The 19,655-nt window shown below is 44.3% G+C and overlaps 22 non-coding genes across 22 annotated transcripts; all 22 read right to left on the bottom strand.

Annotated features, from left to right (window-relative positions):
- Nucleotides 1-180: 180 nt before the first annotated feature.
- Nucleotides 181-262, bottom strand: trnas-gcu (transfer RNA serine (anticodon GCU)). The gene has a single exon. It is a non-coding gene; the product is annotated as a tRNA-Ser (tRNA).
- Nucleotides 263-1,056: 794 nt separating this feature from the next.
- trnav-cac (transfer RNA valine (anticodon CAC)) lies at nucleotides 1,057-1,129 on the bottom strand. The gene has a single exon. It is a non-coding gene; the product is annotated as a tRNA-Val (tRNA).
- Nucleotides 1,130-1,955: 826 nt separating this feature from the next.
- trnac-gca (transfer RNA cysteine (anticodon GCA)) lies at nucleotides 1,956-2,027 on the bottom strand. Its single transcript has one exon. It is a non-coding gene; the product is annotated as a tRNA-Cys (tRNA).
- A 464-nt stretch (nucleotides 2,028-2,491) lies between these two features.
- Nucleotides 2,492-2,573, bottom strand: trnas-gcu (transfer RNA serine (anticodon GCU)). Its single transcript has one exon. It is a non-coding gene; the product is annotated as a tRNA-Ser (tRNA).
- Nucleotides 2,574-3,367: 794 nt separating this feature from the next.
- On the bottom strand, nucleotides 3,368-3,440 carry trnav-cac (transfer RNA valine (anticodon CAC)). Its single transcript has one exon. It is a non-coding gene; the product is annotated as a tRNA-Val (tRNA).
- Nucleotides 3,441-4,267: 827 nt separating this feature from the next.
- trnac-gca (transfer RNA cysteine (anticodon GCA)) lies at nucleotides 4,268-4,339 on the bottom strand. Its single transcript has one exon. It is a non-coding gene; the product is annotated as a tRNA-Cys (tRNA).
- Nucleotides 4,340-4,803: 464 nt separating this feature from the next.
- trnas-gcu (transfer RNA serine (anticodon GCU)) lies at nucleotides 4,804-4,885 on the bottom strand. Its single transcript has one exon. It is a non-coding gene; the product is annotated as a tRNA-Ser (tRNA).
- A 1,690-nt stretch (nucleotides 4,886-6,575) lies between these two features.
- trnac-gca (transfer RNA cysteine (anticodon GCA)) lies at nucleotides 6,576-6,647 on the bottom strand. The gene has a single exon. It is a non-coding gene; the product is annotated as a tRNA-Cys (tRNA).
- Nucleotides 6,648-7,111: 464 nt separating this feature from the next.
- Nucleotides 7,112-7,193, bottom strand: trnas-gcu (transfer RNA serine (anticodon GCU)). The gene has a single exon. It is a non-coding gene; the product is annotated as a tRNA-Ser (tRNA).
- A 794-nt stretch (nucleotides 7,194-7,987) lies between these two features.
- Nucleotides 7,988-8,060, bottom strand: trnav-cac (transfer RNA valine (anticodon CAC)). The gene has a single exon. It is a non-coding gene; the product is annotated as a tRNA-Val (tRNA).
- An 827-nt stretch (nucleotides 8,061-8,887) lies between these two features.
- Nucleotides 8,888-8,959, bottom strand: trnac-gca (transfer RNA cysteine (anticodon GCA)). Its single transcript has one exon. It is a non-coding gene; the product is annotated as a tRNA-Cys (tRNA).
- Nucleotides 8,960-9,423: 464 nt separating this feature from the next.
- Nucleotides 9,424-9,505, bottom strand: trnas-gcu (transfer RNA serine (anticodon GCU)). The gene has a single exon. It is a non-coding gene; the product is annotated as a tRNA-Ser (tRNA).
- Nucleotides 9,506-10,299: 794 nt separating this feature from the next.
- On the bottom strand, nucleotides 10,300-10,372 carry trnav-cac (transfer RNA valine (anticodon CAC)). The gene has a single exon. It is a non-coding gene; the product is annotated as a tRNA-Val (tRNA).
- An 826-nt stretch (nucleotides 10,373-11,198) lies between these two features.
- Nucleotides 11,199-11,270, bottom strand: trnac-gca (transfer RNA cysteine (anticodon GCA)). Its single transcript has one exon. It is a non-coding gene; the product is annotated as a tRNA-Cys (tRNA).
- A 464-nt stretch (nucleotides 11,271-11,734) lies between these two features.
- Nucleotides 11,735-11,816, bottom strand: trnas-gcu (transfer RNA serine (anticodon GCU)). Its single transcript has one exon. It is a non-coding gene; the product is annotated as a tRNA-Ser (tRNA).
- A 794-nt stretch (nucleotides 11,817-12,610) lies between these two features.
- Nucleotides 12,611-12,683, bottom strand: trnav-cac (transfer RNA valine (anticodon CAC)). Its single transcript has one exon. It is a non-coding gene; the product is annotated as a tRNA-Val (tRNA).
- Nucleotides 12,684-13,508: 825 nt separating this feature from the next.
- Nucleotides 13,509-13,580, bottom strand: trnac-gca (transfer RNA cysteine (anticodon GCA)). Its single transcript has one exon. It is a non-coding gene; the product is annotated as a tRNA-Cys (tRNA).
- A 444-nt stretch (nucleotides 13,581-14,024) lies between these two features.
- trnas-gcu (transfer RNA serine (anticodon GCU)) lies at nucleotides 14,025-14,106 on the bottom strand. The gene has a single exon. It is a non-coding gene; the product is annotated as a tRNA-Ser (tRNA).
- Nucleotides 14,107-14,900: 794 nt separating this feature from the next.
- trnav-cac (transfer RNA valine (anticodon CAC)) lies at nucleotides 14,901-14,973 on the bottom strand. The gene has a single exon. It is a non-coding gene; the product is annotated as a tRNA-Val (tRNA).
- Nucleotides 14,974-16,810: 1,837 nt separating this feature from the next.
- Nucleotides 16,811-16,882, bottom strand: trnac-gca (transfer RNA cysteine (anticodon GCA)). The gene has a single exon. It is a non-coding gene; the product is annotated as a tRNA-Cys (tRNA).
- Nucleotides 16,883-18,475: 1,593 nt separating this feature from the next.
- Nucleotides 18,476-18,557, bottom strand: trnas-gcu (transfer RNA serine (anticodon GCU)). Its single transcript has one exon. It is a non-coding gene; the product is annotated as a tRNA-Ser (tRNA).
- A 794-nt stretch (nucleotides 18,558-19,351) lies between these two features.
- Nucleotides 19,352-19,424, bottom strand: trnav-cac (transfer RNA valine (anticodon CAC)). Its single transcript has one exon. It is a non-coding gene; the product is annotated as a tRNA-Val (tRNA).
- Nucleotides 19,425-19,655: the final 231 nt, after the last annotated feature.

Raw genomic sequence — 19,655 nt, 5'->3', positions numbered from 1 at the left:
AGCATGGACTTTAGAGTCTGAAAACACTCAAGTGTCCGCCAGAGACTCTGGCGAGTAAGCACTTCAAAACTGGTGAAAAGAAAACACACTGATTTCTCTACTCCTAGAGGTGTGGGAAACAACGTAACCATCGGCAATGTGGCATGTTAAAGACAGTTCAGCTTCACAACGACAGACGGACGACGAGGATGGGATTCGAACCGACGCGTGCAGAGCACAATGGATTAGCAGTCCATCGCCTTAACCACTCGGCCACCTCGTCACGTGAAACTTTGTCGGAACCCCTGCGGTTGGGCATTGTGCGATTCCTAAATTACCAGCAAGTACGTAGTAGTGTGAATCAAATAGTTTCCGTTGTTGATTTAATTAAACGTTACCTTTTTGAAAGTGTTCATTTTGGCCTAACGGAAGGTAAACGCCTGAAGAGAACTGTGCATGAGCAATCCATCGCCTTAGACATGTTTAGAGATATTATCAAGGATTGACCTTTATTCTTTTTCAAAATTGTTTTCAACGGATTTCAACATGAAACAGACAAAAAACAAACGAGACATTCAAGACTTTATGTAAAGGGAACAAGAGGTTTTCATTGGCTTCTCTACACAGCCAACTGGCTGGGTAATGTTGACTAAACCTCAGTACACTTTCCTGTCTTACGTTCAACTAACACTAACAGACGATCAGGTTTAAAATAACGTGCATAAAACTGATGTAACTGTTGAGGTACTTAAATCAACATGACCAAAACCCTGTCATATCTCTAACAAAGTGTTTATTTCAGTCGAACCGAGGACTTTTTGTGATAACCACATCACCACAGAAACCTGTTCGTGTGGATTCTTTGGTTATTTTGATAGATTTAGCCACACATTTTCTCTCTGTGCAACACTCCCCAAAGGGGCAATGCTTTTCGCCCACTTGCGAACTGTCCACCTTTCAAGCGTGAAGCGAATGTGACGGGCGGAACTGTGTGTAACCTTAAAAGTGCTTCATGACACAAGGAGTAACGTGTCTCAAGAGAGGCTTTTAACTCGCAGCGTATCAAAAGGAAAGCGCTGTTTCTGCCCGGTTTCGAACCGAGGACCTTTCGCGTGTGAGGCGAACGTGATAACCACTACACTACAGAAACCTACACGCTGTGGTACTTGGTTGTATAAACGGATTTTGCCACATATTTTGCGATCGCTTGAAGGAACCGCACAAACTGTATGAGAAAGGCGGCGCATTTCCCAGGAATGCATGGATGCTGATTCTGAAACTGGCAAACAGCCACACACTTCTTAGTTCGGGTATCTCACCGATTTGTTTCAGACGTGAAGTGTGAGCAGTCAAGTCGCAGCTCTGCGATCTGACCGAATTGTGCAGGTATCTCCAAACCTGCTTCTGGTCGGCTACCTTCCTGCAGACTTCAGTTTCAACACACCTCCAACACACCTCTCTGTAATTATCAAGCAATCCTGAAAACCTTGATAAGCTGCTTCAACTATGTTTCATTGGGGTTGGAGCTAAAATCTGCAGGGCGGAAGCTCACCAGGAGCAGGGTCGGAGACCCCTGGTAGAGTGTGAGCATGCAATTCGTGAGCTTTGGCTTCACGTCGCATGGGATTTACTCGTTAAGTGTAGGTTGGCATTTAGCCACGACTGTGCTGAAATGGCACAGTGTATGCTCGTCTTTAGCGTAGTACAGGGGTCGGCAACGCCGGTCCAGAAGTGCTGCAGTCCTGGAGATTTTACTTCCAACCCTGATTAAACCTCATCCACCTGTAGTTCTCAGGTGACCCTTTAGACCTTGGTTAGCCTGTTCATGTGTGCTTGATTTGAGCTGGAGCTAAACTCTGCAGGACTGCTGCACTCCAGGACCGACGTTTGCCTACCCCTATGTTAAAAGGATCCAGGATGAACTTTGAGTCAGAAATATTAGCACGCCAAAAGACGGACATACAGGCGTATAGCCAAGGGGGCACCCGGATTTGAACCGGGGACCTCTTGATCTGCAGTCAAATGCTCTACCACTGAGCTATACCCCCTCACAGAAGAAAAGTGGCTGAAGAATTGAAAAAGCATCATGTGTTATACTTCACCACAGTTAAAGCTGTCGTGATAATGTCCAAGTGAACCGTTAGACTGCCCTATTTGCGTTTAAACGCTTTAGCACTGACCTATAGAAATTGTGCTAGAGAAAACGCATGTTTTTAACCATTCCGCTAATGTTATTCAGTTGTTATGATTACTGTTTTGTTCCTCTTTCATCAAACATCAACAAAGGAACCACTCAACCCTGTCTTTACCACTTTCTAGACAGTTGGCACAAAGCATGGACTTTAGAGTCTGAAAACACTCAAGTGTCCGCCAGAGACTCTGGCGAGTAAGCACTTCAAAACTGGTGAAAAGAAAACACACTGATTTCTCTACTCCTAGAGGTGTGGGAAACAACGTAACCATCGGCAATGTGGCATGTTAAAGACAGTTCAGCTTCACAACGACAGACAGACGACGAGGATGGGATTCAAACCCACGCGTGCAGAGCACAATGGATTAGCAGTCCATCGCCTTAACCAATCGGCCACCTCGTCACGTGAAACTTTGTCGGAACCCCTGCGGTTGGGCATTGTGCGATTCCTAAATTACCAGCAAGTACGTAGTAGTGTGAATCAAATAGTTTCCGTTGTTGATTTAATTAAACGTTACCTTTTTGAAAGTGTTCATTTTGGCCTAACGGAAGGTAAACGCCTGAAGAGAACTGTGCATGAGCAATCCATCGCCTTAGACATGTTTAGAGATATTATCAAGGATTGACCTTTATTCTTTTTCAAAATTGTTTTCAACGGATTTCAACATGAAACAGACAAAAAACAAACGAGACATTCAAGACTTTATGTAAAGGGAACAAGAGGTTTTCATTGGCTTCTCTACACAGCCAACTGGCTGGGTAATGTTGACTAAACCTCAGTACACTTTCCTGTCTTACGTTCAACTAACACTAACAGACGATCAGGTTTAAAATAACGTGCATAAAACTGATGTAACTGTTGAGGTACTTAAATCAACATGACCAAAACCCTGTCATATCTCTAACAAAGTGTTTATTTCAGTCGAACCGAGGACTTTTTGTGATAACCACATCACCACAGAAACCTGTTCGTGTGGATTCTTTGGTTATTTTGATAGATTTAGCCACACATTTTCTCTCTGTGCAACACTCCCCAAAGGGGCAATGCTTTTCGCCCACTTGCGAACTGTCCACCTTTCAAGCGTGAAGCGAATGTGACGGGCGGAACTGTGTGTAACCTTAAAAGTGCTTCATGACACAAGGAGTAACGTGTCTCAAGAGAGGCTTTTAACTCGCAGCGTATCAAAAGGAACGCGCTGTTTCTGCCCGGTTTCGAACCGAGGACCTTTCGCGTGTGAGGCGAACGTGATAACCACTACACTACAGAAACCTACACGCTGTGGTACTTGGTTGTATAAACGGATTTTGCCACATATTTTGCGATCGCTTGAAGGAACCGCACAAACTGTATGAGAAAGGCGGCGCATTTCCCAGGAATGCATGGATGCTGATTCTGAAACTGGCAAACAGCCACACACTTCTTAGTTCGGGTATCTCACCGATTTGTTTCAGACGTGAAGTGTGAGCAGTCAAGTCGCAGCTCTGCGATCTGACCGAATTGTGCAGGTATCTCCAAACCTGCTTCTGGTCGGCTACCTTCCTGCAGACTTCAGTTTCAACACACCTCCAACACACCTCTCTGTAATTATCAAGCAATCCTGAAAACCTTGATAAGCTGCAATGAAATATGTTTCATTGGGGTTGGAGCTAAAATCTGCAGGGCGGAAGCTCACCAGGAGCAGGGTCGGAGACCCCTGGTAGAGTGTGAGCATGCAATTCGTGAGCTTTGGCTTCACGTCGCATGGGATTTACTCGTTAAGTGTAGGTTGGCATTTAGCCACGACTGTGCTGAAATGGCACAGTGTATGCTCGTCTTTAGCGTAGTACAGGGGTCGGCAACGCCGGTCCAGAAGTGCTGCAGTCCTGGAGATTTTACTTCCAACCCTGATTAAACCTCATCCACCTGTAGTTCTCAGGTGACCCTTTAGACCTTGGTTAGCCTGTTCATGTGTGCTTGATTTGAGCTGGAGCTAAACTCTGCAGGACTGCTGCACTCCAGGACCGACGTTTGCCTACCCCTATGTTAAAAGGATCCAGGATGAACTTTGAGTCAGAAATATTAGCGCGCCAAAAGACGGACATACAGGCGTATAGCCAAGGGGGCACCCGGATTTGAACCGGGGACCTCTTGATCTGCAGTCAAATGCTCTACCACTGAGCTATACCCCCTCACAGAAGAAAAGTGGCTGAAGAATTGAAAAAGCATCATGTGTTATACTTCACCACAGTTAAAGCTGTCGTGATAATGTCCAAGTGAACCGTTAGACTGCCCTATTTGCGTTTAAACGCTTTAGCAGTGACCTATAGAAATTGTGCTAGAGAAAACGCATGTTTTTAACCATTCCGCTAATGTTATTCAGTTGTTATGATTACTGTTTTGTTCCTCTTTCATCAAACATCAACAAAGGAACCACTCAACCCTGTCTTTACCACTTTCTAGACAGTTGGCACAAAGCATGGACTTTAGAGTCTGAAAACACTCAAGTGTCCGCCAGAGACTCTGGCGAGTAAGCACTTCAAAACTGGTGAAAAGAAAACACACTGATTTCTCTACTCCTAGAGGTGTGGGAAACAACGTAACCATCGGCAATGTGGCATGTTAAAGACAGTTCAGCTTCACAACGACAGACGGACGACGAGGATGGGATTCGAACCGACGCGTGCAGAGCACAATGGATTAGCAGTCCATCGCCTTAACCACTCGGCCACCTCGTCACGTGAAACTTTGTCGGAACCCCTGCGGTTGGGCATTGTGCGATTCCTAAATTACCAGCAAGTACGTAGTAGTGTGAATCAAATAGTTTCCGTTGTTGATTTAATTAAACGTTACCTTTTTGAAAGTGTTCATTTTGGCCTAACGGAAGGTAAACGCCTGAAGAGAACTGTGCATGAGCAATCCATCGCCTTAGACATGTTTAGAGATATTATCAAGGATTGACCTTTATTCTTTTTCAAAATTGTTTTCAACGGATTTCAACATGAAACAGACAAAAAACAAACGAGACATTCAAGACTTTATGTAAAGGGAACAAGAGGTTTTCATTGGCTTCTCTACACAGCCAACTGGCTGGGTAATGTTGACTAAACCTCAGTACACTTTCCTGTCTTACGTTCAACTAACACTAACAGACGATCAGGTTTAAAATAACGTGCATAAAACTGATGTAACTGTTGAGGTACTTAAATCAACATGACCAAAACCCTGTCATATCTCTAACAAAGTGTTTATTTCAGTCGAACCGAGGACTTTTTGTGATAACCACATCACCACAGAAACCTGTTCGTGTGGATTCTTTGGTTATTTTGATAGATTTAGCCACACATTTTCTCTCTGTGCAACACTCCCCAAAGGGGCAATGCTTTTCGCCCACTTGCGAACTGGCCACCTTTCAAGCGTGAAGCGAATGTGACGGGCGGAACTGTGTGTAACCTTAAAAGTGCTTCATGACACAAGGAGTAACGTGTCTCAAGAGAGGCTTTTAACTCGCAGCGTATCAAAAGGAACGCGCTGTTTCTGCCCGGTTTCGAACCGAGGACCTTTCGCGTGTGAACGCGTGATAACCACTACACTACAGAAACCTACACGCTGTGGTACTTGGTTGTATAAACGGATTTTGCCACATATTTTGCGATCGCTTGAAGGAACCGCACAAACTGTATGAGAAAGGCGGCGCATTTCCCAGGAATGCATGGATGCTGATTCTGAAACTGGCAAACAGCCACACACTTCTTAGTTCGGGTATCTCACCGATTTGTTTCAGACGTGAAGTGTGAGCAGTCAAGTCGCAGCTCTGCGATCTGACCGAATTGTGCAGGTATCTCCAAACCTGCTTCTGGTCGGCTACCTTCCTGCAGACTTCAGTTTCAACACACCTCCAACACACCTCTCTGTAATTATCAAGCAATCCTGAAAACCTTGATAAGCTGCTTCAACTATGTTTCATTGGGGTTGGAGCTAAAATCTGCAGGGCGGAAGCTCACCAGGAGCAGGGTCGGAGACCCCTGGTAGAGTGTGAGCATGCAATTCGTGAGCTTTGGCTTCACGTCGCATGGGATTTACTCGTTAAGTGTAGGTTGGCATTTAGCCACGACTGTGCTGAAATGGCACAGTGTATGCTCGTCTTTAGCGTAGTACAGGGGTCGGCAACGCCGGTCCAGAAGTGCTGCAGTCCTGGAGATTTTACTTCCAACCCTGATTAAACCTCATCCACCTGTAGTTCTCAGGTGACCCTTTAGACCTTGGTTAGCCTGTTCATGTGTGCTTGATTTGAGCTGGAGCTAAACTCTGCAGGACTGCTGCACTCCAGGACCGACGTTTGCCTACCCCTATGTTAAAAGGATCCAGGATGAACTTTGAGTCAGAAATATTAGCGCGCCAAAAGACGGACATACAGGCGTATAGCCAAGGGGGCACCCGGATTTGAACCGGGGACCTCTTGATCTGCAGTCAAATGCTCTACCACTGAGCTATACCCCCTCACAGAAGAAAAGTGGCTGAAGAATTGAAAAAGCATCATGTGTTATACTTCACCACAGTTAAAGCTGTCGTGATAATGTCCAAGTGAACCGTTAGACTGCCCTATTTGCGTTTAAACGCTTTAGCACTGACCTATAGAAATTGTGCTAGAGAAAACGCATGTTTTTAACCATTCCGCTAATGTTATTCAGTTGTTATGATTACTGTTTTGTTCCTCTTTCATCAAACATCAACAAAGGAACCACTCAACCCTGTCTTTACCACTTTCTAGACAGTTGGCACAAAGCATGGACTTTAGAGTCTGAAAACACTCAAGTGTCCGCCAGAGACTCTGGCGAGTAAGCACTTCAAAACTGGTGAAAAGAAAACACACTGATTTCTCTACTCCTAGAGGTGTGGGAAACAACGTAACCATCGGCAATGTGGCATGTTAAAGACAGTTCAGCTTCACAACGACAGACAGACGACGAGGATGGGATTCAAACCCACGCGTGCAGAGCACAATGGATTAGCAGTCCATCGCCTTAACCAATCGGCCACCTCGTCACGTGAAACTTTGTCGGAACCCCTGCGGTTGGGCATTGTGCGATTCCTAAATTACCAGCAAGTACGTAGTAGTGTGAATCAAATAGTTTCCGTTGTTGATTTAATTAAACGTTACCTTTTTGAAAGTGTTCATTTTGGCCTAACGGAAGGTAAACGCCTGAAGAGAACTGTGCATGAGCAATCCATCGCCTTAGACATGTTTAGAGATATTATCAAGGATTGACCTTTATTCTTTTTCAAAATTGTTTTCAACGGATTTCAACATGAAACAGACAAAAAACAAACGAGACATTCAAGACTTTATGTAAAGGGAACAAGAGGTTTTCATTGGCTTCTCTACACAGCCAACTGGCTGGGTAATGTTGACTAAACCTCAGTACACTTTCCTGTCTTACGTTCAACTAACACTAACAGACGATCAGGTTTAAAATAACGTGCATAAAACTGATGTAACTGTTGAGGTACTTAAATCAACATGACCAAAACCCTGTCATATCTCTAACAAAGTGTTTATTTCAGTCGAACCGAGGACTTTTTGTGATAACCACATCACCACAGAAACCTGTTCGTGTGGATTCTTTGGTTATTTTGATAGATTTAGCCACACATTTTCTCTCTGTGCAACACTCCCCAAAGGGGCAATGCTTTTCGCCCACTTGCGAACTGTCCACCTTTCAAGCGTGAAGCGAATGTGACGGGCGGAACTGTGTGTAACCTTAAAAGTGCTTCATGACACAAGGAGTAACGTGTCTCAAGAGAGGCTTTTAACTCGCAGCGTATCAAAAGGAACGCGCTGTTTCTGCCCGGTTTCGAACCGAGGACCTTTCGCGTGTGAGGCGAACGTGATAACCACTACACTACAGAAACCTACACGCTGTGGTACTTGGTTGTATAAACGGATTTTGCCACATATTTTGCGATCGCTTGAAGGAACCGCACAAACTGTATGAGAAAGGCGGCGCATTTCCCAGGAATGCATGGATGCTGATTCTGAAACTGGCAAACAGCCACACACTTCTTAGTTCGGGTATCTCACCGATTTGTTTCAGACGTGAAGTGTGAGCAGTCAAGTCGCAGCTCTGCGATCTGACCGAATTGTGCAGGTATCTCCAAACCTGCTTCTGGTCGGCTACCTTCCTGCAGACTTCAGTTTCAACACACCTCCAACACACCTCTCTGTAATTATCAAGCAATCCTGAAAACCTTGATAAGCTGCAATGAAATATGTTTCATTGGGGTTGGAGCTAAAATCTGCAGGGCGGAAGCTCACCAGGAGCAGGGTCGGAGACCCCTGGTAGAGTGTGAGCATGCAATTCGTGAGCTTTGGCTTCACGTCGCATGGGATTTACTCGTTAAGTGTAGGTTGGCATTTAGCCACGACTGTGCTGAAATGGCACAGTGTATGCTCGTCTTTAGCGTAGTACAGGGGTCGGCAACGCCGGTCCAGAAGTGCTGCAGTCCTGGAGATTTTACTTCCAACCCTGATTAAACCTCATCCACCTGTAGTTCTCAGGTGACCCTTTAGACCTTGGTTAGCCTGTTCATGTGTGCTTGATTTGAGCTGGAGCTAAACTCTGCAGGACTGCTGCACTCCAGGACCGACGTTTGCCTACCCCTATGTTAAAAGGATCCAGGATGAACTTTGAGTCAGAAATATTAGCGCGCCAAAAGACGGACATACAGGCGTATAGCCAAGAGGGCACCCGGATTTGAACCGGGGACCTCTTGATCTGCAGTCAAATGCTCTACCACTGAGCTATACCCCCTCACAGAAGAAAAGTGGCTGAAGAATTGAAAAAGCATCATGTGTTATACTTCACCACAGTTAAAGCTGTCGTGATAATGTCCAAGTGAACCGTTAGACTGCCCTATTTGCGTTTAAACGCTTTAGCACTGACCTATAGAAATTGTGCTAGAGAAAACGCATGTTTTTAACCATTCCGCTAATGTTATTCAGTTGTTATGATTACTGTTTTGTTCCTCTTTCATCAAACATCAACAAAGGAACCACTCAACCCTGTCTTTACCACTTTCTAGACAGTTGGCACAAAGCATGGACTTTAGAGTCTGAAAACACTCAAGTGTCCGCCAGAGACTCTGGCGAGTAAGCACTTCAAAACTGGTGAAAAGAAAACACACTGATTTCTCTACTCCTAGAGGTGTGGGAAACAACGTAACCATCGGCAATGTGGCATGTTAAAGACAGTTCAGCTTCACAACGACAGACAGACGACGAGGATGGGATTCGAACCCACGCGTGCAGAGCACAATGGATTAGCAGTCCATCGCCTTAACCACTCGGCCACCTCATCACGTGAAACTTTGTCGGAACCCCTGCGGTTGGGCATTGTGCGATTCCTAAATTACCAGCAAGTACGTAGTAGTGTGAATCAAATAGTTTCCGTTGTTGATTTAATTAAACGTTACCTTTTTGAAAGTGTTCATTTTGGCCTAACGGAAGGTAAACGCCTGAAGAGAACTGTGCATGAGCAATCCATCGCCTTAGACATGTTTAGAGATATTATCAAGGATTGACCTTTATTCTTTTTCAAAATTGTTTTCAACGGATTTCAACATGAAACAGACAAAAAACAAACGAGACATTCAAGACTTTATGTAAAGGGAACAAGAGGTTTTCATTGGCTTCTCTACACAGCCAACTGGCTGGGTAATGTTGACTAAACCTCAGTACACTTTCCTGTCTTACGTTCAACTAACACTAACAGACGATCAGGTTTAAAATAACGTGCATAAAACTGATGTAACTGTTGAGGTACTTAAATCAACATGACCAAAACCCTGTCATATCTCTAACAAAGTGTTTATTTCAGTCGAACCGAGGACTTTTTGTGATAACCACATCACCACAGAAACCTGTTCGTGTGGATTCTTTGGTTATTTTGATAGATTTAGCCACACATTTTCTCTCTGTGCAACACTCCCCAAAGGGGCAATGCTTTTCGCCCACTTGCGAACTGGCCACCTTTCAAGCGTGAAGCGAATGTGACGGGCGGAACTGTGTGTAACCTTAAAAGTGCTTCATGACACAAGGAGTAACGTGTCTCAAGAGAGGCTTTTAACTCGCAGCGTATCAAAAGGAACGCGCTGTTTCTGCCCGGTTTCGAACCGAGGACCTTTCGCGTGTGAGGCGAACGTGATAACCACTACACTACAGAAACCTACACGCTGTGGTACTTGCTTGTATAAACGGATTTTGCCACATATTTTGCGATCGCTTGAAGGAACCGCACAAACTGTATGAGAAAGGCGGCGCATTTCCCAGGAATGCATGGATGCTGATTCTGAAACTGGCAAACAGCCACACACTTCTTAGTTCGGGTATCTCACCGATTTGTTTCAGACGTGAAGTGTGAGCAGTCAAGTCGCAGCTCTGCGATCTGACCGAATTGTGCAGGTATCTCCAAACCTGCTTCTGGTCGGCTACCTTCCTGCAGACTTCAGTTTCAACACACCTCCAACACACCTCTCTGTAATTATCAAGCAATCCTGAAAACCTTGATAAGCTGCTTCAACTATGTTTCATTGGGGTTGGAGCTAAAATCTGCAGGGCGGAAGCTCACCAGGAGCAGGGTCGGAGACCCCTGGTAGAGTGTGAGCATGCAATTCGTGAGCTTTGGCTTCACGTCGCATGGGATTTACTCGTTAAGTGTAGGTTGGCATTTAGCCACGACTGTGCTGAAATGGCACAGTGTATGCTCGTCTTTAGCGTAGTACAGGGGTCGGCAACGCCGGTCCAGAAGTGCTGCAGTCCTGGAGATTTTACTTCCAACCCTGATTAAACCTCATCCACCTGTAGTTCTCAGGTGACCCTTTAGACCTTGGTTAGCCTGTTCATGTGTGCTTGAATTGAGCTGGAGCTAAACTCTGCAGGACTGCTGCACTCCAGGACCGACGTTTGCCTACCCCTATGTTAAAAGGATCCAGGATGAACTTTGAGTCAGAAATATTAGCGCGCCAAAAGACGGACATACAGGCGTATAGCCAAGGGGGCACCCGGATTTGAACCGGGGACCTCTTGATCTGCAGTCAAATGCTCTACCACTGAGCTATACCCCCTCACAGAAGAAAAGTGGCTGAAGAATTGAAAAAGCATCATGTGTTATACTTCACCACAGTTAAAGCTGTCGTGATAATGTCCAAGTGAACCGTTAGACTGCCCTATTTGCGTTTAAACGCTTTAGCAGTGACCTATAGAAATTGTGCTAGAGAAAACGCATGTTTTTAACCATTCCGCTAATGTTATTCAGTTGTTATGATTACTGTTTTGTTCCTCTTTCATCAAACATCAACAAAGGAACCACTCAACCCTGTCTTTACCACTTTCTAGACAGTTGGCACAAAGCATGGACTTTAGAGTCTGAAAACACTCAAGTGTCCGCCAGAGACTCTGGCGAGTAAGCACTTCAAAACTGGTGAAAAGAAAACACACAGATTTCTCTACTCCTAGAGGTGTGGGAAACAACGTAACCATCGGCAATGTGGCATGTTAAAGACAGTTCAGCTTCACAACGACAGACAGACGACGAGGATGGGATTCGAACCCACGCGTGCAGAGCACAATGGATTAGCAGTCCATCGCCTTAACCACTCGGCCACCTCGTCACGTGAAACTTTGTCGGAACCCCTGCGGTTGGGCATTGTGCGATTCCTAAATTACCAGCAAGTACGTAGTAGTGTGAATCAAATAGTTTCCGTTGTTGATTTAATTAAACGTTACCTTTTTGAAAGTGTTCATTTTGGCCTAACGGAAGGTAAACGCCTGAAGAGAACTGTGCATGAGCAATCCATCGCCTTAGACATGTTTAGAGATATTATCAAGGATTGACCTTTATTCTTTTTCAAAATTGTTTTCAACGGATTTCAACATGAAACAGACAAAAAACAAACGAGACATTCAAGACTTTATGTAAAGGGAACAAGAGGTTTTCATTGGCTTCTCTACACAGCCAACTGGCTGGGTAATGTTGACTAAACCTCAGTACACTTTCCTGTCTTACGTTCAACTAACACTAACAGACGATCAGGTTTAAAATAACGTGCATAAAACTGATGTAACTGTTGAGGTACTTAAATCAACATGACCAAAACCCTGTCATATCTCTAACAAAGTGTTTATTTCAGTCGAACCGAGGACTTTTTGTGATAACCACATCACCACAGAAACCTGTTCGTGTGGATTCTTTGGTTATTTTGATAGATTTAGCCACACATTTTCTCTCTGTGCAACACTCCCCAAAGGGGCAATGCTTTTCGCCCACTTGCGAACTGGCCACCTTTCAAGCGTGAAGCGAATGTGACGGGCGGAACTGTGTGTAACCTTAAAAGTGCTTCATGACACAAGGAGTAACGTGTCTCAAGAGAGGCTTTTAACTCGCAGCGTATCAAAAGGAACGCGCTGTTTCTGCCCGGTTTCGAACCGAGGACCTTTCGCGTGTGAGGCGAACGTGATAACCACTACACTACAGAAACCGACACGCTGTGGTACTTGGTTGTATAAACGGATTTTGCCACATATTTTGCGATCGCTTGAAGGAACCGCACAAACTGTATGAGAAAGGCGGCGCATTTCCCAGGAATGCATGGATGCTGATTCTGAAACTGGCAAACAGCCACACACTTCTTAGTTCGGGTATCTCACCGATTTGTTTCAGACGTGAAGTGTGAGCAGTCAAGTCGCAGCTCTGCGATCTGACCGAATTGTGCAGGTATCTCCAAACCTGCTTCTGGTCGGCTACCTTCCTGCAGACTTCAGTTTCAACACACCTCCAACACACCTCTCTGTAATTATCAAGCAATCCTGAAAACCTTGATAAGCTGCTTCAACTATGTTTCATTGGGGTTGGAGCTAAAATCTGCAGGGCGGAAGCTCACCAGGAGCAGGGTCGGAGACCCCTGGTAGAGTGTGAGCATGCAATTCGTGAGCTTTGGCTTCACGTCGCATGGGATTTACTCGTTAAGTGTAGGTTGGCATTTAGCCACGACTGTGCTGAAATGGCACAGTGTATGCTCGTCTTTAGCGTAGTACAGGGGTCGGCAACGCCGGTCCAGAAGTGCTGCAGTCCTGGAGATTTTACTTCCAACCCTGATTAAACCTCATCCACCTGTAGTTCTCAGGTGACCCTTTAGACCTTGGTTAGCCTGTTCATGTGTGCTTGAATTGAGCTGGAGCTAAACTCTGCAGGACTGCTGCACTCCAGGACGACGTTTGCCTACCCCTATGTTAAAAGGATCCAGGATGAACTTTGAGTCAGAAATATTAGCGTGCCAAACGACGGACATACAGGCGTATAGCCAAGGGGGCACCCGGATTTGAACCGGGGACCTCTTGATCTGCAGTCAAATGCTCTACCACGGAGCTATACCCCCTCACAGAAGACACGTGGCTGAAGAAATTGAAAAAGCATCATGTGTTATACTTCACCACAGTTAAAGCTGTCGTGATAATGTCCAAGTGAACCGTTAGACTGCCCTATTTGCGTTTAAACGCTTTAGCACTGACCTATAGAAATTGTGCTAGAGAAAACGTATGTTTTTAACCATTCCGCTAATGTTATTCAGTTGTTATGATTACTGTTTTGTTCCTCTTTCATCAAACATCAACAAAGGAACCACTCAACCCTGTCTTTACCACTTTCTAGACAGTTGGCACAAAGCATGGACTTTAGAGTCTGAAAACACTCAAGTGTCCGCACTTCAAAACTGGTGAAAAGAAAACACACTGATTTCTCTACTCCTAGAGGTGTGGGAAACAACGTAACCATCGGCAATATGGCATGTTAAAGACAGTTCAGCTTCACAACGACAGACAGACGACGAGGATGGGATTCGAACCCACGCGTGCAGAGCACAATGGATTAGCAGTCCATCGCCTTAACCACTCGGCCACCTCGTCACGTGAAACTTTGTCGGAACCCCTGCGGTTGGGCATTGTGCGATTCCTAAATTACCAGCAAGTACGTAGTAGTGTGAATCAAATAGTTTCCGTTGTTGATTTAATTAAACGTTACCTTTTTGAAAGTGTTCATTTTGGCCTAACGGAAGGTAAACGCCTGAAGAGAACTGTGCATGAGCAATCCATCGCCTTAGACATGTTTAGAGATATTATCAAGGATTGACCTTTATTCTTTTTCAAAATTGTTTTCAACGGATTTCAACATGAAACAGACAAAAAACAAACGAGACATTCAAGACTTTATGTAAAGGGAACAAGAGGTTTTCATTGGCTTCTCTACACAGCCAACTGGCTGGGTAATGTTGACTAAACCTCAGTACACTTTCCTGTCTTACGTTCAACTAACACTAACAGACGATCAGGTTTAAAATAACGTGCATAAAACTGATGTAACTGTTGAGGTACTTAAATCAACATGACCAAAACCCTGTCATATCTCTAACAAAGTGTTTATTTCAGTCGAACCGAGGACTTTTTGTGATAACCACATCACCACAGAAACCTGTTCGTGTGGATTCTTTGGTTATTTTGATAGATTTAGCCACACATTTTCTCTCTGTGCAACACTCCCCAAAGGGGCAATGCTTTTCGCCCACTTGCGAACTGGCCACCTTTCAAGCGTGAAGCGAATGTGACGGGCGGAACTGTGTGTAACCTTAAAAGTGCTTCATGACACAAGGAGTAACGTGTCTCAAGAGAGGCTTTTAACTCGCAGCGTATCAAAAGGAACGCGCTGTTTCTGCCCGGTTTCGAACCGAGGACCTTTCGCGTGTGAGGCGAACGTGATAACCACTACACTACAGAAACCTACACGCTGTGGTACTTGGTTGTATAAACGGATTTTGCCACATATTTTGCGATCGCTTGAAGGAACCGCACAAACTGTATGAGAAAGGCGGCGCATTTCCCAGGAATGCATGGATGCTGATTCTGAAACTGGCAAACAGCCACACACTTCTTAGTTCGGGTATCTCACCGATTTGTTTCAGACGTGAAGTGTGAGCAGTCAAGTCGCAGCTCTGCGATCTGACCGAATTGTGCAGGTATCTCCAAACCTGCTTCTGGTCGGCTACCTTCCTGCAGACTTCAGTTTCAACACACCTCCAACACACCTCTCTGTAATTATCAAGCAATCCTGAAAACCTTGATAAGCTGCTTCAACTATGTTTCATTGGGGTTGGAGCTAAAATCTGCAGGGCGGAAGCTCACCAGGAGCAGGGTCGGAGACCCCTGGTAGAGTGTGAGCATGCAATTCGTGAGCTTTGGCTTCACGTCGCATGGGATTTACTCGTTAAGTGTAGGTTGGCATTTAGCCACGACTGTGCTGAAATGGCACAGTGTATGCTCGTCTTTAGCGTAGTACAGGGGTCGGCAACGCCGGTCCAGAAGTGCTGCAGTCCTGGGGCCTCATTTATCAAACGTGCGTACGCACAGAAGTGTGCGTAAAGTGTGCGTAGGAACAGTTTTACGCAAAGTGTGGAATTTATCAAATTGCACTTATACGTAGAAATGTGTGTAAATATACGCACACCTCTGAGTATGCGTACGCAGAGCATCTAGTGGTAGAATAGCGATACTACATAGGACCCTGTTCCAGTGAGTAAAGAAGTGTCTATTTTTTATCCACAAGCAGGTGTTAAAAATTATCAATGTCAGTATGGTAACAGCAAATAAGTATAATGATTTATTTGTGATATGTATCTGTGAAAGCTCTACATGTGATTTGTATAAATTAAGTCTCCGACAAATGCTTGACACAGCGCAATGGATTAGCTTGCGTTATTGGAAGACTTGGCAAATAATCCATTCCGCCGGTAGCGCGTTTTCAAAGATCGCGGCAATGATGCTGGTTATATATGCTGCTGTCCAAGGTGGAAAGTTGTCTGTCCTCCTCCAGTTGCACTCGTTTCACGTCGGTGTGCTGTGACGCGTTTTTTTTTGCTGTTAATTCAATGTCAACCCACTTTTTTTATTTCTGGAAGTGTTTTCTGCTCATATTCAACGGAATTAAACTCACTGGTAACATGTTCACATGTAGATTTGTTTTCTTTTGTTAGTCATTCCTCCCGCACTAACTAAACCAAACAGGATGTGTTATTAGGATTTAACCTCATCCACCAGTAACTCAATTTCTGTGGGAAAAAGCACAACCACGTGACTTAAAACGGGAGGTGTTGTCACCAAATATGGTTCATCGGAGGCGTTTCGGAATGCAAATGACCATGAACGTGCACGAGCATGGTGCTTAAGAACAAGTGGGATTTATCATCAAGGATTACTTACTGATGTGCGTACAACCCGGTGCGCACGTTTGATAAATCCCGATTTTTTTGTACTTAGACACATTCTAAATTTCATTCGTAGGTACAAATATAGAACATTTTCTACGCACTGTTGATAAATGAGGCCCCTGGAGATTTTACTTCCAACCCTGATTAAACCTCATCCACCTGTAGTTCTCAGGTGACCCTTTAGACCTTGGTTAGCCTGTTCATGTGTGCTTGATTTGAGCTGGAGCTAAACTCTGCAGGACTGCTGCACTCCAGGACCGACGTTTGCCTACCCCTATGTTAAAAGGATCCAGGATGAACTTTGAGTCAGAAATATTAGCGCGCCAAAAGACGGACATACAGGCGTATAGCCAAGGGGGCACCCGGATTTGAACCGGGGACCTCTTGATCTGCAGTCAAATGCTCTACCACTGAGCTATACCCCCTCACAGAAGAAAAGTGGCTGAAGAATTGAAAAAGCATCATGTGTTATACTTCACCACAGTTAAAGCTGTCGTGATAATGTCCAAGTGAACCGTTAGACTGCCCTATTTGCGTTTAAACGCTTTAGCACTGACCTATAGAAATTGTGCTAGAGAAAACGCATGTTTTTAACCATTCCGCTAATGTTATTCAGTTGTTATGATTACTGTTTTGTTCCTCTTTCATCAAACATCAACAAAGGAACCACTCAACCCTGTCTTTACCACTTTCTAGACAGTTGGCACAAAGCATGGACTTTAGAGTCTGAAAACACTCAAGTGTCCGCCAGAGACTCTGGCGAGTAAGCACTTCAAAACTGGTGAAAAGAAAACACACTGATTTCTCTACTCCTAGAGGTGTGGGAAACAACGTAACCATCGGCAAGGGCGTAGGTTTGATTCTGGCATTGGTGGGGACATAAATAAAATGGTCGCATTGCAAAAACTGTTTATCACCGTTTACTTGACATAAACAACAGACAACTCAGTATGCACTTTACTCAGTGACATCTGACTCGCCACCCCCGGTGCCATCCCAAATTTAATGTACTAAAATAAACAATAACAATTCGTTATGTCCTAGAGCCTAATAAACAGTAACTGTTTAAGTCTTGTCAAAAAAAAATCATATTGTAACATATATGAATCCATATTTACTTTATAACAATGAAGAATATGCAATTAATATTTCATTCTTAATTTAATTTTGCCAAAAAAATCCCAGTGTTGAAGTTGGTATGTGTATCATGCTGTTTCCTGTTTTTACCATGTTGGGGTTATTTTCTTTCATGGATTAGGGACCCCCTAAATAACCTTGCTACCCCATTTATAAAAGGTTGACAAAAGTTTGCAACTCGTCAGGTTAACATGGGATTGTCGTGTATTGTTGAAAACACTGTCCTTGAATCATTATGTGACACAACTTGTTCCGTATTTTGTGCATGAAACAGTTACAGTGGGTATAATAATACTTTCTTCCTCACTTACCTGTAGCCCGAATAATCACGCGCGTCTTGTTGAGTGAACTTTGACGCGTTGTACAAAGTGAAACCATCCTATCACACGTAGCGAGTAAAGACAAGCCCATAAAGTGATGTGATTTAAAGCGGCGGGACTCAAGAAATGCTAATCCAATCATATTAGCAATGTGAGTAGAGAGGCGGGACTAAAGAAATGCAAAGCCAATCATATTACCGATGTGAGTTACGGAGGCGGGCATTGCAAAGAACGAAAGCTGTTAACCGTTTGTGTACCACATAGAGCGTCATTTTTACAGAACGGGATTGCAAAAGATTTTTAATCTCATTTAAATGATTCCTGAAAAAATATATAATTAAAAAAGGAAAGTAAAAAATAGAAAACACAAGAATAAGACGGACATTAGTGGTTATATATAAATACAGATTAATTGTTTGGTCGAAATTATTGCTAGGGACAATTCAGTCTTCCCTGAATATTGCTAGGGACATGTCCCTAGCGTCCCACCCTAAATCTACGCCCATGACCATCGGCAATGTGGCATGTTAAAGACAGTTCAGCTTCACAACGACAGACAGACGACGAGGATGGGATTCGAACCCACGCGTGCAGAGCACAATGGATTAGCAGTCCATCGCCTTAACCACTCGGCCACCTCGTCACGTGAAACTTTGTCGGAACCCCTGCGGTTGGGCATTGTGCGATTCCTAAATTACCAGCAAGTACGTAGTAGTGTGAATCAAATAGTTTCCGTTGTTGATTTAATTAAACGTTACCTTTTTGAAAGTGTTCATTTTGGCCTAACGGAAGGTAAACGCCTGAAGAGAACTGTGCATGAGCAATCCATCGCCTTAGACATGTTTAGAGATATTATCAAGGATTGACCTTTATTCTTTTTCAAAATTGTTTTCAACGGATTTCAACATGAAACAGACAAAAAACAAACGAGACATTCAAGACTTTATGTAAAGGGAACAAGAGGTTTTCATTGGCTTCTCTACACAGCCAACTGGCTGGGTAATGTTGACTAAACCTCAGTACACTTTCCTGTCTTACGTTCAACTAACACTAACAGACGATCAGGTTTAAAATAACGTGCATAAAACTGATGTAACTGTTGAGGTACTTAAATCAACATGACCAAAACCCTGTCATATCTCTAACAAAGTGTTTATTTCAGTCGAACCGAGGACTTTTTGTGATAACCACATCACCACAGAAACCTGTTCGTGTGGATTCTTTGGTTATTTTGATAGATTTAGCCACACATTTTCTCTCTGTGCAACACTCCCCAAAGGGGCAATGCTTTTCGCCCACTTGCGAACTGGCCACCTTTCAAGCGTGAAGCGAATGTGACGGGCGGAACTGTGTGTAACCTTAAAAGTGCTTCATGACACAAGGAGTAACGTGTCTCAAGAGAGGCTTTTAACTCGCAGCGTATCAAAAGGAACGCGCTGTTTCTGCCCGGTTTCGAACCGAGGACCTTTCGCGTGTGAGGCGAACGTGATAACCACTACACTACAGAAACCTACACGCTGTGGTACTTGGTTGTATAAACGGATTTTGCCACATATTTTGCGATCGCTTGAAGGAACCGCACAAACTGTATGAGAAAGGCGGCGCATTTCCCAGGAATGCATGGATGCTGATTCTGAAACTGGCAAACAGCCACACACTTCTTAGTTCGGGTATCTCACCGATTTGTTTCAGACGTGAAGTGTGAGCAGTCAAGTCGCAGCTCTGCGATCTGACCGAATTG

This window comes from Paramisgurnus dabryanus, chromosome 14 (genome assembly GCF_030506205.2).
Source record: "Paramisgurnus dabryanus chromosome 14, PD_genome_1.1, whole genome shotgun sequence".
Taxonomy (NCBI): domain Eukaryota; kingdom Metazoa; phylum Chordata; class Actinopteri; order Cypriniformes; family Cobitidae; genus Paramisgurnus; species Paramisgurnus dabryanus.
This window is presented reverse-complemented; position numbering and strand designations above follow the sequence as displayed.